We start from the raw sequence: 19,173 nt of genomic DNA on the forward strand, positions 1-19,173 counted from the left end.
ATTGCCCGCTCCTGGCGATTACACGAATTAAACCTTTACCGAACTACTATTACGGTTGGGTATTGCACAGTCATCAGAAGGAATGTCAATCTTCCAAACCATAATACAACCTTCATAGCTTTAACCATCATCACTGTATTCCTTTGGCACAAGCGCCTATAATTATCCTTTTACCGTTAAAGTGTCGGCCACCTCTTTGGCCTTTCCTGATAGTAATAGTTCCTTATAATCAATGTCTTTTAACCACCTTCAACTAAATTTTCTACCTCATTTCAATCACAGCTTATGTGAAGATGTTTTCCTTAAAATTTTTTTTCCATAAGTTATTGCCTCAATCTTTAGAGGTTAATCACTGTCACGACTGACTCTCAATCATACTTAGAACATTTTTTATCTTAAGTCCTAATTGCCCTGAACAATTTCGACCATTACTGGTTCGATCCATACTTTCTCGTGGTTTAACACGTGCCCCACTTGGCATCATTATAATTATGTCATATTTCCTTTATCAACATTTTTATTCTTGAGAATTTCGAATATTTCCTTTCTCCTTGTAAAACCTCTAAGGTTATCCTTCAATCGTTCCTCCTGTATTCCCTATATACAGGGCATATCAAAATACCATTTACTAATACTAGAACCATTGTCTATATACTTCTGAAAAATTTTTCCACTGATCCTTAAAGGTTATTATTACCTTAATCCTTTCCAATTCATACTGTCCAAACTCATACTATCCCTATTAAGGGTGAAATGCCAACCTTTATGCATTCCCCTAGGATTCGTTTTAAGTTACCGATGTTCTATCCTTAATTCCACCTTTAAAAAGGTACAAGCATCCTTCCATGGATAAATAAAGTCATATATCCCTGATAAGGGTATCTTATTCAATCATTTCCACCTCGATAGTCTATACCGAATTTCACAATAGCATCCTTATTCAAGTTAAGGTCAATCCACATGGCCTCCAAAAGATAAAAATGGTTATCCGCTTTTCTTTCCTGATTTGGTAATGATCACATGGATGATCTGGAAGATATTGGTCGTGTTCAACGTGAACTTCTTCTTAATAAATCCTTATTTACTTTTGTTGTTTATCTCAACAGTCATCTCAATGTTGGGATATCTTTCATACCTGGCGTCTCCCTTCCTGGGTATCAAGCCACCGGTCTTACACTTCACATTCTTGAAGGTCACTTCCTTCATCCAATTTTCTTAATTTCTTACTTTCTTGCCTCCTCAGTCTATCTGCGTCTCATTATTTATCCTTCGAACTATCTCAAGGTTTCTTCGAATCCTCCCAACTTACAGGGGATAATATATATGTATCTCTTATACCTTCAACCATCAATTTAACTCATGGTATATCACCCTCATCCTGACGATTACATACTTTTCTATGTCTATTGCTACGAGTCTTTAGGGTTTCCTCATACCCAACTCCCTTATCATTCCTCAAACTCTATTGCCTTTATATTCCTTTCCACTTCAGTTCCTTTTTATTTTCCTTTCTCTTATCATTATTTCATGAACCAACACAACATAAGCATTGATTTCATACATCCCGTCATTCTGGATTCGTGTCCTCAGAACGAATCTTGATAACTTTTACAACTTAGGTTCATAATTCATCATACTCGTCTGTCTTTGTTCTGTCTCTAAAGCTTTTACACTATCTCCATAACCTTGGGAAGTACTTTCCTAAAAACAATTGACTGAACTTAAATCAGTTTATCATAACCTCTGGCTCCGTGCCTTTCTTGGTCTTTCACCAGCGGGTGGTCTCTCTCTTAGGAGGGTAAGTGACAAAAACAGTCCTTTTGAGATTCGCCAATCATTTAGAATCTCAAATGATTCCTATATTTCCTTTAGCCAGGCTCTTGCCTCGGCTGGGTCGGCTTGTTCCATGGAACTCTGAGAGCTTAGCGACTTAAAGGTCCTGAAAGAATTTCTCACCGCACTGTCTCCTCAGGGTGGTGGTTGGGGATAATAGTCTAAGTTCTTTTTAGACAGGTCCATGAATTGCCGTATAGGAGTACCGTCTCGGGTCTCCTTTCCTTACTCGACTTTCTGTTTCCTTATTATGAAATGTTTCATCCTACTCCCCATAATCGGGGTCATCTTTTAATTTAAAATCCTCATTTTCCACTCCATTATGTCATGGGTTCCTTCTATCTTGATGGCGACCTCCCTGACTATCGCGTTCAGGGTTTGCTCTAAATCTTATTCCTCAACTATGGCTCTCATCTAAGTTCTCATCCTTACACTCTTGAACTTTCGGAACCCAAATTCTATAGGAATAGCTCATTATTCCCTTATCATCTTTCTCGATATTAATCTTTTATCTAATTGTTGGCTCTCTGCCTTCATTCATAACTTTTTCTGACACAATATGATCTTTTCCAATAATTCGGGCTGTATTGCAATCTCAAACAGCTTTTCGGTACCGGCTCCGGTTACCTTCACTACTATTTCCATTTTCTCAAAATCTCTTATAAACTCTCCAAAAGACATTATCATCTTGAGTCTCTCCTTTTTACTAAGGGCATCAGCCACCACATTGGCTTTCCCCCGAATGATAAAGAATCTCATAATCATTATTCTTGATTAGCTCTAACCGCCTCCTCTGGCGTATGTTGAGCTCTTTCTACGCAAAAATGTACTAGAGCTCCTATGGTTTGTGTAAATCTTGCACTTCTCTCCATACAAGTAGTGCCTCCAATCTTTAGGGAAAAACTATTGCCACGAGCCCAAGCTCATGGGTGGGGATATCGAATTTTATACTTCCTTAATTGTCTTGACGCAGACGCGATTATCTTGCTGTGCTTATATAAGAAGCACCCTAATTCCTTATGCGAAGCGTCACTTACAAATCACAAAATCTCCTTTTTCCATCCGGCAACGCCAGCATAGGGGCCATCACCAATCTTTGCTTCAGTTCTTGAAAGCTGTTCTCGCATTTCTCTGTCCATTCAAACTTCTCAGTCTTACGAGTAAGCCGCGTTAAAGGGGCTACTATCTTTACAACTTGAACGAACCTCCGGTAGTGACCGGCCAATCCTACCTCTGGTAGTCGACCAAACCATGGTCATCAATTCATCAGTGGTCCTTTATCCAATCCTGTCAGGATCCTCCATGGGATCCTCCTCAACAACTATCCCTTCTAGGACAACATCCTCAACCGCTAAATCCTCAATATCAATATCATCCGGTCCTGCATTAGGACACTCTATCGGATCCACAATCCGATCTCCAATTAGTAATAAAACATCATCACACTGTTGCTCCTCAACCTCAGGGTTCGGAGTTCCGCTACCATATACGATAACGAACTACGCTCCTATCACGATATTTATAAGGGTTCCCATAAGGGTTTTAACTGTCAGTACTACGTTAGGTAGCCCGACTATGAACTTGGCAAGAGTTCTTATTATCTTAGTGAACTTATTATCTTAACGTCCCATCATCTCTGAGGTTTATAACGCTTGGCTCTGATACCATTTCTGTAACACCCCCAGATCCGGGGTCAGGGATCCGGGTCGTCACGGTCTTTCTTTCCACAATATCACTTCACTTAATTAATAATAAATAACCTTATGCTGTGACCCCACACTAACACACACCACAACCCGTTATAGTCTCAGAGATGAAATTTAAATAAGTACAAGTCTTTGAATCCACAATTTAAAAGTTATTACAACCCAAAATGATTACTTGATAAATTTACAGTTAATTGCCATTATCTGCCACAAGTTATAATTATACATAATTGATTCTCAAAAGTAGATGGTCTGATCTACAATAGATCTACCTCTGCAGCTATAGCAGCTACAACATCAACGGGAAGACGCGGGACGCTTCCCACGCGCTTGCGCTGGGTCTGCTGGAGTCTGGCCATCTTTCCTAACTGTTGTTGTGTGATGAAGAAATAAAGCAAGGGTGAGCAGCAAGCCCACCAAAATAATATGTATAATGATTTACAATATATGAGCCTACTCATAATACTCATGAAAGTCTTGGTCAAAAGAAATGAACCAAGTTTGATATCTTAATGCGATGAAGTCGCAAAATATTCAGTATATATACATATATACTTTTCAAAATATTGGAAGTCCTCTTCCATGCATAATATACACAAAGTCCCAGTGTATAACTGTATATAAAAAAATATCGTTGCAAGGTGATCTCATATATCTAACCTTGTCTCAACGTTTTTCTGAAAATCTTTGTCATTCATAAGACAATTATTAATTAGATATAAGTTTAAAAGATGAAGTTACCAAATACTTCACTACACTTATATCATTCCCAAATACTACTTGAACTACCACCGTTCAAGTTATAACCAGTTTCAAAAGTTCATCCCACTGATGAGACCACAAGATAAGACTTGAATAGATTCAATCTTTGAAATATTATTGAATGAAAAAGTTATGAGATACTTTATTTAGTCCTGATATATATACATATCCACATATATATATATCCCGAAAACATTTCCTGGAACCTCTGTTATGTGAAGTATGAACAGAGTTCGAAACATCCAATGAATTTTGGAAAGGAAAAGAATTTTGGCATAAACCCGATATCTCGCTGATCAGGCAAAGATACCTATAAGTAACCTTTTCTACTAGTAGATGGACGAATTCCCCACTGGTCATCACCCTGGTCATAATTAAGACCTATGCTGGACTGCCACTCAGCCACCTATGCATTTGATGGACTCCCACTGAGCCACTTACACAATAATAGACCGTACCTCGGCCTGTCGCTTATGCCGACTCAATCAAATGGACTTACTTCCCGAACATTGGGCAAGTAATCAAATTATTTTCTCAAAACAGCAACCTCGTTGCGAATATAAAATACACCACAGAGCCGGATTCCCCAGGTTTTGAGCGAGTATTTAAATCCCCTTAAAAGGAAGATCTTAAATAAAAAAAAAGAGTTTTGGGATCCGCTCTGACTTTTACAAATCATTTTGAAGATTCGAAAACACTTTAAAGAGTGTTTGGAGTAAGACTGATTTAATGAAGTAAATCAGTCCCCAGAATATTAGAAAATATCTGAATATTATTAATTAAATAATATTCCCATAAAGAATAATCTTTATAAAAATAATTGAAGTAGAAGTATTAAATTTATACTTGAAACGAGTATTAAATAACCCAAGATATACTTATATGAAAGTATTATCTTTATTTGAATAATCGAAAATAAGTTTGATTATTTACACCTTATTCTTTAATAAAATAAAGAATATATTTCCGCAAATAATCGGAGTCATAGATCCTCAAATGAATATTCAAATAATATTCAATAAATAAAATAAGCTGAGTCATAATACCTCGAATGAATATTATAAATAATATTTATTAAATAAAATAAAGGAGTCATACATCCTCAAATGAATATTCAAATAATATTCAATAAATAATATAAAAGAGTCATAAGCCCTCGAATAATATTCGAAATAATATTCAAATAAATAAATAAAGTTAAAGTTATCGAATAAACCTTATTCGATTAATAGTTTGGAAAACTATAACCATATATATATATATATATATAAATATATATATATATATATATATATATATATATATATATATATATATATATATATCCATATCCATATATACAAGATTACTCGGGATCCTCGACTCCCGGTTTTTTTAGAAAATATTTTCACCTTTGGGTCCCTATACTAAGGGTATATGCAAGTTACCGCTATTCTCTAGCATAGGTATTATCAACTGAACCAACAGATATAAATTTCAAGAATATGAAACAGGCATGCATATATACCATATCACATGCTACAATATATCGCAAGAATTTGCTAAATAACCAACATGCATCTATCGCAAGATAATGCATATACATATATTTACATCACAACAACAGTATAACGGTAGAAAACTTGCCTGAGCGACTGGGGGTTACGAATGGCTCGGGACGAGTCTGGTAACCTATAAACAACAAGTAAGTTGGAATTAAACCAAAGTCACTTGTGAATCTATACTTTAACTAACTTAGACTCTAATGCTTGTTTTGCGCTCACTGATTCGCTTAAGTCACTCGGGTACCCTCGGCTCCACCATTTTTAATAATTTAACCTTTACGAGTTTTAAAGCGATTCCTTCGCGAGTGTCTTACCAACTGCCTAACACACTTACCATAAATGTTTCATGCATTAATTAACCCTTTTTGGTCTTTAACCTATGTTTCAAAGTAAGGCGAGGGGAAAAGTTTCGTTCGCGAAATGCCGTTACTTGAAACGGTCGTTTCTCCTAAACCGTGCATCGGAATCGAACGAACTACATATCAAAACGAAGCTCGTAACATGAGCTATCTAAACATGGCAGTGGTCATAATCTAGCAGGGGGTTCTCGGGTCCTAATGTTATGCACAAAAACAGTCCAAAGAAAATCGGACGTTACGACGGCTATGTTTACGCGATTTCCAATATTTTTAAACCATTCAAACCCATTCCAAATCAACCCCAAATCCAACCTCAAATCCATCATACAACAAACATCCATCCTTATCACATCATAACAATCCCAACAAATCCACATTAACCATTTATACTATTCTTTATCATGAATTTAAACTACACTTAAGTTCATTAATCAACAACCAAGATTTACAACTTCAAAAACAACCCAAAACCCATTAATCTCTACATACACAATCATCAAGCCTCTCATGAACTCTAATACTCATTTTATGCTCTTAACTTTCAATAACAAAGCTTGGTTAAGAGATTATACCTTCCTTGGAGAGTGGAGAATCAAGGGGATGGCTTGGAATCATCTTTAAAGCCCTTATCCAAGCTTAATCTAAACAAAACTTCAAGAACACAAATTTTAGTTCTTGAAAACACTATTCACCATCTTCTTTGATGATTTATAGAAAAAGATTGGCTTGGATTTAGAAGCTTAAACTTATAGGAAGTATGTAACTTAACTAGGAGAAGCTAGGATAATTACCTTGCTAAATAGTAAGTGGAGGAGCTTGGATCTTCAAAAATTAAGAAAAGGACCCGTGAGCTTCCATGGAGAAAGAAGAAGAGAGAATTTTGTGTTTTGCCTTGTTTTGATTTTTTGGTTGGTTGATTTGGTTTTTGTTTTTGATTTAGTAATTTACCTTCTTGCCCTTGGATTTGTGTGGTTACAAAGCCACCACACCTCCTCCTTCCCATGTCATGCTTATCTCATCCACATGATGTCATCCTTCCTTCCTTGTCTTCTTTCTATTGGTTGGATGACATCATTCCCATTAATCCCTTTGATTAACTTCCTAATCGTTTGCCTAATGACCGCTGATCTGCTATACGGTTCGCTTAACTTTCGTTCTCGTTTATCGTTTGAAGGATCATACCCGGGATCTTATTACTTAGGTTCCCTTAACCTTTCTCAATACATTATATTCCTTTTTATGATCCTCTATTATAATCCTTTAATTTAAATCCTTTTTATCCTGTTACCTCATACTCAATTCTCTCCGTATCTTGTGGATTTCCGGGAAAAACCAAAGTGTTCGGAATTGGATTCTGACGATCTTTACATACACTTATATACTTCATAGAGTACTAATAATATCCCAGAATATCCATATCAGAACCCCTACATAGTGTGGCATGAAAAGTTTTCTCATTCAGCAAAAACACTATTCATAAGGGTTTCAAAAATTTTCCAAAAATTGGGGTTATTACAAATTTGGCCAAAGATTTTTACCATTCTTGAAAGCTTGAGATGTGTTCTTGAGGATGGTGGGGTCTTGGAAGTGCTTGGTGTGATTTTTAGAACCTAAAACCACCATTGAAATCAAGAAACCAAAGAGAGGTTACTATTCATACTATTCACTAGTGAGTTTCTTGAATTTATTTCACCCATCAAACCATGATAAAAAGAGATGAAAGAATTTTCTTACCTTATTTTAATTGTTAGAAGGCTTGAGAATTAATGGGAGAATTTAACAAGAGCTAGAACTTGGAGTTTTGAATTTGAATTCTCTCCTTTTTTCATTAGGGCCGAATGGAAGCATCAAGGGGGGTATTTATACTCCTCTTGGTTGCTTAGCTTTGTTGATTTGCTAGGTTGCTTCTAGGAAGATGGGTTGATATCTTGCACTTGACTTTATTCATCCTATTATAGCATTCTAGGTTGATTCTTGGTTGCAAATCTTAGGGACAAATCTTTGTAGCTTGCTAGCTTACAAGCTAACTACATGGTTTAGCTTCCTCAGCACACTATTTTTCTAGCTAGCTTGGTCATCCTATGGTTAGCTCACTATTTGATGTAGTAACCATGGTTACTTCCTTACCATGGTTTAATTAGTGCCTTACGTTTATTTAATCGTTTACGCGTTCGCTCGGTTGCTTAAACGTTTTCGTAATACTTACTCGTAAATGGTTCGCGACGTAATTCCTTTTGTATTCATTCCTTATATTTTTAATTATCCTACTTGAATATAAATCTGTAGGGTTTTAATCTCATAATTATATTGTGATTCTCGTAATCCTCGATGAGTCGTAAATACGGTCGTTTTTCAAAGTTCGTTTTCTTCGAAAACTAATAGCGTTTACATACACTCATTTGATACGTATAGTCGTAATATCAAATCCGAAACTCATTTTCTCATGCACTACATAGTGTGGGCTCAAAGGTTTTTCCCGTCTGTTAGGGTTACTATTCATTTAAACATTTTACAATGTCTCAAAAATTCGAGTTATTACACGGCCTTAAGTTCTGATATAAGTTCTGACTTCAGTAAGTTTTGATTTCCAGTAAGTCCTGATATTAAGTTCTGAAAACTAAACACAACAGATTAGACATGACATCTCAAATATATCTAACACTCTTTATAGCTACTAAGTGAGATTCTCTAGGATCAGCCTGAAATCTAGCACAAAACAAGTAGCAAATATTATATCTGGCATACTAGCTGTTAAATATAAAAGTGAGCTAACCATGCCTCTATAACTTGAAATATCCACAGACTTTTCAGTAGTGTTTAATTCAAGTTTAGTGACAGTGGCCATGGGAGTTTTTGCAGATGTGCAATCCATTAAGTCAAACTTCTTTAAAAGGTCATGAATATATTTGGTTTGACTGATGAATATTCCATCACTAACTTGCTTAACTTGTAAACTAATAAAGTAAGTTAGTTCTCCCATCATGCTCATTTCATATTTACTTTGCATTAATTTGGCAAACTTTTTACAAAGTTTCTCATCTGTAGAGCCTAATATAATATCATCTTCATAAATCTGAACAAGTACACCAGAGCCATTAACATTTCTAAAGAATTAAGTTTTATCAACAGTACCTCTTGTGAAATGATTTTCTAAGAGAAACTTTGACAAAGTGTCATACCAGGCTCTAGGTTCTTGCTTTAATCCATAAAGTTCTTTCAAAAGATAGTAGACATATTCTGGAAAGTTGGGATCTTCAAAACCAGGAGGTTGACTGTCATAGACTTCCTCCTCCAAATCTTCATTCAGAAAGGCACTTTTGGCATCCATTTGATAGAGCTTGAAATTAGCATGGGCTGCATAGGCATCCATTTTTATGTTCCATAAAAATCTATTCCTTCTTGTTGACAATTTCCCTTAGCAACCAATCTGGATTTGTTCCTGACTACTATGTCATTTTCATCCATCTTGTTTCTGAATACCCATTTGGTGTCAATAGGATTTCTTCCTTCAGGTTTGGGTACCAACTTCCACACCTTATATTTTTCCAATTGGTTTAGCTCTTCGTGCATGGATGACACTTTGTCTCTCGACGGATGTTGAATTATGTGCTTCATTTGTTGTAGATTTTTCCTCATTATCCTTAGATATTATTTCTTGATCACTTTCATCTTCACTATCATCACAAATTATCTCAACATTGTCAAATTTGAGGCTTTCATAGAAACCTTCATCTTGCAGTCCTTCAATCTTCTTATCATCAAACACAACATGTACAGATTTCATAACAATGTTGGTTCTGAGATTGTAGACTCTGTATGCTTTTCCAACTACATACCCAACAAAAATACCCTCATCTACTTTGGCATCAAACTTTCCATGCTGCTCAATTTGATTCTTTAGAATATAGTATTTGCAGCCAAAGACACGAAGAAAGTTTAATGTTGTCTTCCTATTCTTGAACAATTGATAGGGAGTCATGCATTTTGCTTGATTGACCAAGGAAATGTTTTGAGTGTAGCATGCAGTATTTACAGCTTCTGCCCAAAAATATGTAGGTAACTTTAATTCTTCCAGCATTATCCTTACAGCTTCATTAAGAGATCTATTCTTTCTTTCCATCACTCCATTTTTTTATGGAGTTCTTGCTGCAAAAAACTCATGCATGATCCCATTCTCTTCACAAAACAATCTCATCACAAAATTCTTGAATTCAGTTCCATTGTCACTCCTGATTCTTCTAACTTTGAGATCAAGATGATTGTTGACTTTCCTTATGTGATTGATGATGATTTCACTAGCTTCATCTTTAGATTTGAGAAGATATGTCCAAGAGAACTTTGAGAAATCATCCGTAATTACTATCTTTTATTTGAGATGGACAACACATTGACTGGTCCAAATAAATCCATGTGCAGAAATTATAAGGGTTCTTTAATTGTTGATTCAAGCTTCTTTTTTAATGATGCCTTGATTTTCTTTCCTTTCTGGGAGGCATCACACAATCCATCCTTTGAGAATTCCACTTGAGGAATGCCTCTTACCAAATTTTTCCCGACTAGTTCATTCATAGTCTTGAAGTTAAGATGGGACAGCTTCTTGTGCCATAGCCAACTTTCATCTTGACTTGCCTTGCTGAAAAAACAAGTGACAGATTCTTCATTTGATGAGTTGAAGTCAGCTAGATACATATTTCCTTTTTTCACTCCAGTGAGAACCACTTTTTTTCTTTTCTTGTTGGTCAACATAGGCTTCAGAGTTGAATGTTACTGAGTTACCCTTATCACAAAGCTGGATGATACTCAACAAATTATGCTTGAGTCCATCCACTAGGGCAACTTCATCAATGATAACATTGTCTTTAGAAATCAAGCCATATCCCACAGTATAACCCTTGCTGTCATCTCCAAAAGTGATACTTGGGCCAGCTCTCTCCTTGAACTTAGTGAGCAGGGTGGAATCACCAGTCATGTTCCTTGAGCACCCACTATCCAGATACCAGAGATTCCTTCTATTTCTCTGCATATATCAAAATCAAATCAAGTTGATTTTGGTACCCAAGTTTCCTTGGGTCCTGCCTTGTTAGCCTTTTTCTTAGGTTTCTTAGGCTTGTCCTCATTTGACTTAGGAACTGAGATTCATCCTTAGTCATGTAAGTATAACCTTTAAAACCATTCATCATTATAGTATAATCATGAACAGATTGGTTAACATGGAATGGCATACTATGTGCAAACATGTTATTCCGTAATGGCATGCTAAATGGCATTTGTGACATACTAAATGCAGCATAATAAGGATTAGGTGCAAATGGCTTATTAGCATATTGTGAAGATAAATTATGTGCAGGCATAACAGGAAACTGTGATATGGACATATTGGGAAATGAGGGAGGTGTAGACATAGATGCAGGCATAGCAGATTTGTAATTAACAGATAAATGATTAACACTATCACACTTAACATGGATTTTTCTAGGAGCATATTTGTCAGGTGTGTAGTTGTTATGTTTGTTAATATCTACTTTTCCATTTCTATTATTTTTCTTTTTTGAGTCTGCTTTAACATCAATTTTCTCCAATCTGTCATTCAATTGCTTGATTGACAGATGTCCTACATTAGCTCTCGTGTTTCCCTTGACTTGACTTGTTTCTCCTATAACAAAGTTCTTGGAAACCAATCCATATTTCTCATTTAACTTAGCTACCTTGGATTTGCTAACTGGATTTCTTTCACTCGAGGGATGTGATTCCTTTTTAACTCTCGACGGATAATCTTCATTATCTGTTGAATCCACATCCGTTGAATGTCCTTCTTCCAACTTAGGATCCAGTTTATCCTTCTTATTTTTCCAGGCTTCTTCACAAAAGGACTATATACCTTGAACTTTGGTAATTTGAGTATGGACATCTCTAGATGATTTCCAAGCCTTAATTACCTCTTGTTCATGTTAAAGTTTCTTTCTTAAAATCTCCTCTTTATTTAAGGATTTAGTCAGTTCATCTTTTGTAATCTTGCACTCTATCTTCAGTTTCTCAAACTTAACAAATTGAGTTTCTAACACATTGTTTCATTCACTCAAAACCAAATTGTTCTCTTTAATCTTAGTGTTTTTTAGTGAGTGATTTGAGTGTAACACGCATATGATATAATTCTGTTGACATGTCATTTATAGCATCATTACACTCATCTTTAGATAAATATGCTAGATTAGTGGTGATTACCTGATTACCGGATGAACTAACCTCTATTTTATCTGATTTGACCATAAGTGCTAGATTAATATAGCTTGTATCCTCATCTAATCCATCTGCAGCCCAGTCATTTACCCGAGTTAGAAAAGCCCTTTCCTTCTGTTTGAATAACTCAAATAATTTCTTCTTGTAATCCACAGGCTCAAACTTCTTTCTATCAGAATCATGCTTTTTGCATTCACGTGCAAAATGATCTCTCAAGCCACACTTGAAACATTTGAATTTTGACTTGTCAGCCATGTTTCTATTTGGCTTGGATGCTCCAAAGTTCTTCTTGAATTTGAGCTTGGCAAACCTTCTGGATAGAAAATCCAGATGTTCATCTATGTCATCCATATCATCTTGACTAGGATGGTCTTCATGTTCAGCTACTAGCCCTTTTCCTTTGCCTCCACAAACTCTAGGATTTGGTGCAGATTCAACAGCTTCTACCTTCATCTCTTTCTCTCTCTCTTGCTCAGCAACCAATGTAATGGATCCTCCCTGATTCCTTCCTTTTTCCAGATGTTCATCTTGTTCTATCTCAAGCTCATAGGTCTTTAGAATTCCATACAGTCTATCCAACATGAATTCCTTGTAATCTTGGGAATTGCTAAGAGAGACTATCATAGGCTTCCATTTCTTTGGTAGAGATCGAAGGAATTTGAGATTAGAATCCTTTGTCTAGTAGATTTTTCCATGCATCTTTAGAGCATTTAGTAGTTTTTGAAATCTACTAAAAATGTCATTTAATGTTTCACTGTCTTCATAATGAAAGTGCTCATACTGCTGAATCAAGAGTTGCATCTTGTTTTCCCTTACTTGCTCAGTTCCATCACATAAAACGTGAATTGTATCCCAGACATCCTTAGCAGTTTTGCAATTGATGATGTTGTCAAACATGTCACAATCAACACCATTAAACAAAATGTTTATGACCTTCTTGTCCTTATGAACTTGCTCAATATCTGGATCAGACCATTCTGCTCTAGGCTTTGAGATAGACTGCTCATTGCCTGTAGTAGCTCTCATTGGAACATGAGGGCCTTTCTCAATACAATCCACATGTGCTTCATCTTGAGAGAGGAGATGCAGGTGCATTTTCACCTTCCAGTGGTGATAGTTATTTTTATCCAGAAATGGAATTTTTACTCCAACATATTTTCTACTTATCTTGTTAGTTGATGTGATCTTTAAACTCTTTGTACTTCAAGAGCTTGCTCTGATACCAATTGTTATTCCCAAATGATGATCTAACAAAGAATTACAGAAGGGGGGTTGAATATAATTGTGGTTCTTTTTCGATTTCAAGAACTACTCTATCTCAAATATATAACAGTGTTTGATTAAGCAAGAGTGCGGAATGAAAATATTTATGTAATCAAACACAAAGTATTAAAAACTTTCTGGTGGATTGAACTTTTCCACTAGAGATATATATAAGATTGAGAACTCTGTGATGCAAGGTTTGCACACAGCTGCTTACAAGTAGAATTACAAGGAAAAGAGAAATTCTTCACAGATAGAGCTTTTTTATTTCTCTTGTTGATTGCTTAATTTACTACTAGCTACTCTTGATTTATATATTACCAAGATACAAGTGAATAAGAAAAAATAATAAAATAAAATTTTTCTTTGTCTAATCACATGCTTCTTCATATCTCCATCCAATATCTTTGATTGTCTTCAAGTAAGCATGGAAATGGAAATGCTTCTTTGTTATCTGAAACCTGTATATAGGCTGCCACATTCCATTCACTACTAGAAAAAGTAGAATAGACATCGGCTCTTAGACATCGGTTGCTCCTGGAGCCAATGTAAAAGGTTTTTTAGACATCGTTTTTAATCAACCGATGTCTTTTGTTAATATATACATCGATTTTTTAGCCCAACCGATGTTATAAGTCTATTTTAAAAAAAATGATTTAGCACACCTTCCCCATTTCCCCTTAACCAAATATTTCGTTCCCTCTTAAAAATCCCCCGATTTTTCCTTCAATTTTTTTAAGTATCCAAATATCCCCCTTCCTTATCTAAAAACATAAAACAAAAATAAAAACACTAATCATTCTCGATTCTTCTCTCTCTTCTCTCTCTACTCTCTTGACTGAAGAACTCTCTACACTCATTTCTATCGACTAGAGAACTGACTCTATATGCTCTTTGTGCCCGACTCTCTCCTCTCTATCGATCTAATACCTCCCTCCCCAACCCAGTTCTCTCCAACTCCGCTCTCTTTTCTTCGGAGGTTGAAAAAGTATTAAAAAGGTCAGAATCGGAGTTTATTTAAAGCTTAAATCGGAGTTTAAAGTTTAAGGAGGCCAAAGCTTGAATTGGGTAATCTTTAAAATTCAATTTTTGAAATAGGGGGTTTAATCTGAAACCCTGATTTTTTAATTAGTTAATTTTAATTAGTTTAAATAGTTGATTTGGAACCCTAATTTTTTTAAGGCCTTCCAATCAGTTGTATGCAATTCAATACCTTGTTTTTTTTCTCTTCATTTTTCCCTGTTAAATTTTAATGTGAACAAATGAGATCTGTATTTGTGTGTTGATGTGTGTTTATGAACCGGTGCAATTTTGGTTTTAGAAATGGTGTACTTTCGGAGTGTTTCGCTGCTAAACAAGCTGCTCTCCCGGGCTGTCAGTTATATATTAGTGTTGTTTAATTTTATATGTGATTCTTATGTGTTTGATTTTCTGATTTATTTTTCACAATGTGTTCTGACAGGTTCAACAATCCAATCTCAGTAATACAATGCGTTGGTTTCAAGTGCAAACCTCGACTTTTGATCTCGTATTTGACTCTCTTTCTCTGTTTCTTGTTTATTTATGTAATAGTTGCACAACATTTATATGCTAGTTTCTGTGGCACAAAATACTTTTTAGATGTTTTCAATACAAATCCCAGTGGATTTTTGAATATTTTATGTATACGGGTCTCTATTGGTGGTTCCGATTTGTGAATATTTGTGAAGATCAGTGAAAGAATGAAATTTCTTCAGGATCTTGAACCAGGTTGCAGCAAGGTTAGTTTATTCAAAAAATAATTGGGTAACTGTTAACTATAGCTCCTTATACATGTAAAGTGCTTCTTTTGAAGTTCACTCAAGATTGCTGTTGATATTTCCAGGTCAATGGTAAAGCAATTATGTTGGATGGAATCATTAATGATGTTCAATCACTTTTTCTTAAAATATTTTCAAATTGCACAAAAATACCTCTATTTGTATTCGACCTCTTGTTAAAGAAGCGACGTGGCACTAGGGTACAATACTAGGCAATTGTTACTTTATTCTAATATTTGTTTTAAAATTGTCCAAATTTGATCCATTCACATAATCTCATTCAGTCATTCTTGAATTTTGCAATTTTGGAGAGCTCGTCAACTGCTTCAACCATGTGATCTAGCCGGGCGACAAATTCAATAATCAAGGAGGTAAAGGTACCCAGCGATAGTGTTGTGGTGCTCTCTAACGCCTTCATTCGTGTAACAGGGTTTGCTTCAAGCCGTCCTTCCTCCTCAAATGCATCCACTTCTCTAGACGGCCAAGAATGGAGTCTTCTTGATTGCTTCCTCATCATTTCATGGTAAGATTCAACATGTGGTGTCACGGGGATCATTACAGGCGTGTCTTGATTAGCTGGAGAAAGTTTATGCTCTGGGACCCCATTGTCAAGTTCAGCCAGTTGCTCCGATAGTTCAGAGAGTGGGGGCGTAAAAGAGCGTGAGAGTTTGGGGAGTAGCTTAGCTGAGTTATCTGGTGCATCATTAGTAGAAGCAAGGAGATATAAATGTAGGTCAATGGCGTGTTGAATTCGTTCTGTTGAGCTATGAACGCCTTTTATTAGGTCAGTGTTGAGGTTTCTTGTCATGTCATTTATGTTTTTCCCTAAACATCGAACTAGCTCTGCAGCCTGATTTGTTGCCTCTTGGATCTCTGTCTGAAATGCTAATCTTAGATTCTAGGGTGCCTGTATAGAATAAAAGGTAATGTATGTCAGAAAAAAATAGTGAGTATATGTCAACTCTTGTTATAACTACACATACAAATATATAATTATTGTTCCCTTCATATGCTATTAGCAGGTCGAGGCCGTTTGTTTCTATTTTTTCAATCTGGTAAATGGGAATTAGTATGCTTTTAGGTATGATCAGAAGAAACTCATTTCCACTCATCAACAATCCAAGAGCCCCCTAATTTTGATGAGTTAGGTTTTATCTATACTTCAAGTAGACATGTTTATGTCAAAAATTTTAATTCCCAATTTTTTGAGACCCATCTAAACTCACGTAATTTGTTAATTAGTTTGTTTCTATTGCAGATAAAGCCCGTTCATAGTTGTAGCCAAAAAGAGGAACAAATGCATAATACTCCCGAATTGCCTCACTACATACTTCAGATATATGTAGATTCCCATTCCATAGATTGCCTCACTACTTTGAATTGTCCTGGTGAAACAAAAGCAGTTCATCCTAAAGCAAAGTGCTGGAAATACTATTGGGATGTAGGTATGGAATTTTTATTTTATAATTGCAAATTACATTCACCGCACCAACAATTTAGGATTTTTATTTAAGCTGATGAAATTAAGGCCCATGGCATAACCCAATAATCGCAGCAGTATAAGTGCAGGCATATTAAGTTATAAAAATCCTCAGAGAGGTTGTCAAAGGTTGCTGAATAAATAATTTTGGTTTATAGAATAAGTTCTTAGAATATATTTTCCTTCCTATTCTATTCCCTTGATAAACTGATGTTTAACTTTCTCTTGATAAACTGATGTTTAGCTAGCATGTCCAGCTAATAGCGACCTTAAATTAAACACGACAATATGGTTTCTAAATTCAGCTTGAAATAAATACCTAAAATATGTCAACTACACCTTATTCTTAAAATATATGCAATTTGACGCAGATCATTCAATCACGAGCTGGCCCTTCTTCTACACTTGGCTTTCATCCTGCAATGTCTATGCCTTATGCTCCAATGCATCTGGCACAAACTGGATTAATTCAAGCCGGTCTTGCTGGCATGGGACCTTCTCCAGATGAACTTCGGAAAGCCTTACTTCCCATTTGACCTCCATGAGTGGAGGATATAAAGAGCCTAATTCTCAGGTTACTTCTAGTCATGTTTTGACCTTCTTCTCTGTTGCACACACACATAAATTATTTATGCCCATTTGGTAGTGTGCAACAAAATCTTTTGCAGCTCTCTATTACGTAACACTGATAAACACAACACTTTGATAATGTTTGTAATCCACGAATTCTCAATTTCTAAACTGCATTGGAATCAAAATATATGTAGTAGGTTGAGCAAGTTTCACTGGATAGCAGGTTGCAAATAAAATCTATATTATTCTTCTTTTCTCGTCTCTGTTCATGAATATATCTATATTATTCTTCTTTTCTTGTCTCTGTTCCCAGTAAAAATACTCTTTACCATGAATTCCTAAACACACAATTAAACTAATTCTTCTTTGGGCTTCCCATTATCAGTTCTCTCAAAGATAACATCTCATTTGTTTATTATTGATCAGAATGGAATTGTTGGCAGAACAGGTGCTGGAAAGTCAAGCATTTTAAATGTGTTATTTCGCCTTAATCAATTCTCCGGAGGTCATATTTTGGTCGATGGAGTAAATATTGCTAATATTTTATTAAGAGACCTTCATTCCCATTTCTCTGTTGTTCCACAGCCTCCATTTCTTTTTGAAGGATCTTTAAGGTACATGACTATGTGTTACTTGTTATCATACTTTCTGAAGAAGCATGTATAATTGAGCTTAAATCTAGAGATTAAATTGTCAACTCTCAGATATATGTTTTTCGTAATATAAGTTACCCTGATGATGATTCTTTAAAACAAATTTAGGGACAACTTAGATCCATTTGGGGTGAATAGCAAAGCAACCCTGTGCCCATCACATGATTTGCTCGAAAGTATAAACTTATATCTTATTTAATGATTTATTTCATACAAATGGGGATTGATTGTGATGCTTCTTTAAGAATTACCAGAAACTTACACACTTAAAAGCCAAGAACAACAATAATTATGAAAAATCAAAAGAATGTTTCAAAGTTTGAGTCACCTCTTGATATCTGTTGGTTTGGATTTTTTTGTAGAATAGTGATCACCTGTCCAGTACTGTTCCTTTTTCGATTCGAAGACTTGGCTTATACACAGAATTTGGTGGTCCAATCCCTTATAGACCAAGTATAGATCAGCCGAAGGCTTGGCTTTTGCAGTTCAACGGTCTGTACAGCTTGAGGCCAACATTTCCTTTGACTAGTTTAGTTGGCAAATGATATGTGTGTAATCAGCTGTCATTTATTACATAGATGTATGAATGGTATTATGGGCATAGATACGAGAATTATAAGTTTTTAGTTTTTTCATCGTTATAGGATTTGATTGGCTTGATTTGATAATGATAATTGGAGTTAATTTTAATAGTTTTTTCTTTTGACAATTTTTTTGGCATCTATATTTTTAAAATATGCAATGTTTATTTCACAGAAAAATGATGTTAATTTAACATAATAACCTCAGTTTTAGTAGTATGTATACATCAGTTCACATAGAAAAACTGTTGTTAAATACCGTAACAGACAAAGGTTTTAGATTAAAAAACCGATGATAAAGAGTACATTAGACAACGTTTGTATACAAAATAGTGATGTTAATTATATTGATAGACATCAGTTTCATCTACTATAGAAATCAG

At 35.4% G+C, this 19,173-nt stretch overlaps 1 long non-coding RNA gene across 5 annotated transcripts; it reads left to right on the forward strand.

Annotated features, from left to right (window-relative positions):
• Positions 1 to 14,215: 14,215 nt before the first annotated feature.
• LOC141708137 (uncharacterized) lies at positions 14,216 to 18,877 on the forward strand. Of its 5 annotated transcripts, none has more exons than XR_012569392.1 (7): positions 14,216 to 14,772; positions 15,167 to 16,426; positions 16,526 to 16,646; positions 16,746 to 16,948; positions 17,355 to 17,557; positions 17,983 to 18,170; positions 18,572 to 18,877. It is a non-coding gene; the product is annotated as an uncharacterized LOC141708137 (long non-coding RNA). The 5 variants fall into 5 exon arrangements; XR_012569393.1 differs by having other exon boundaries at positions 15,167 to 16,287; XR_012569395.1 differs by lacking the exon at positions 16,526 to 16,646 and having other exon boundaries at positions 15,167 to 15,464; positions 15,569 to 16,287; positions 16,762 to 16,948.
• The last annotated feature ends 296 nt before the right edge of the window (positions 18,878 to 19,173 follow it).

This window comes from Apium graveolens, chromosome 2 (assembly GCF_009905375.1).
Source record: "Apium graveolens cultivar Ventura chromosome 2, ASM990537v1, whole genome shotgun sequence".
Taxonomy (NCBI): Eukaryota; Viridiplantae; Streptophyta; class Magnoliopsida; order Apiales; family Apiaceae; genus Apium; species Apium graveolens.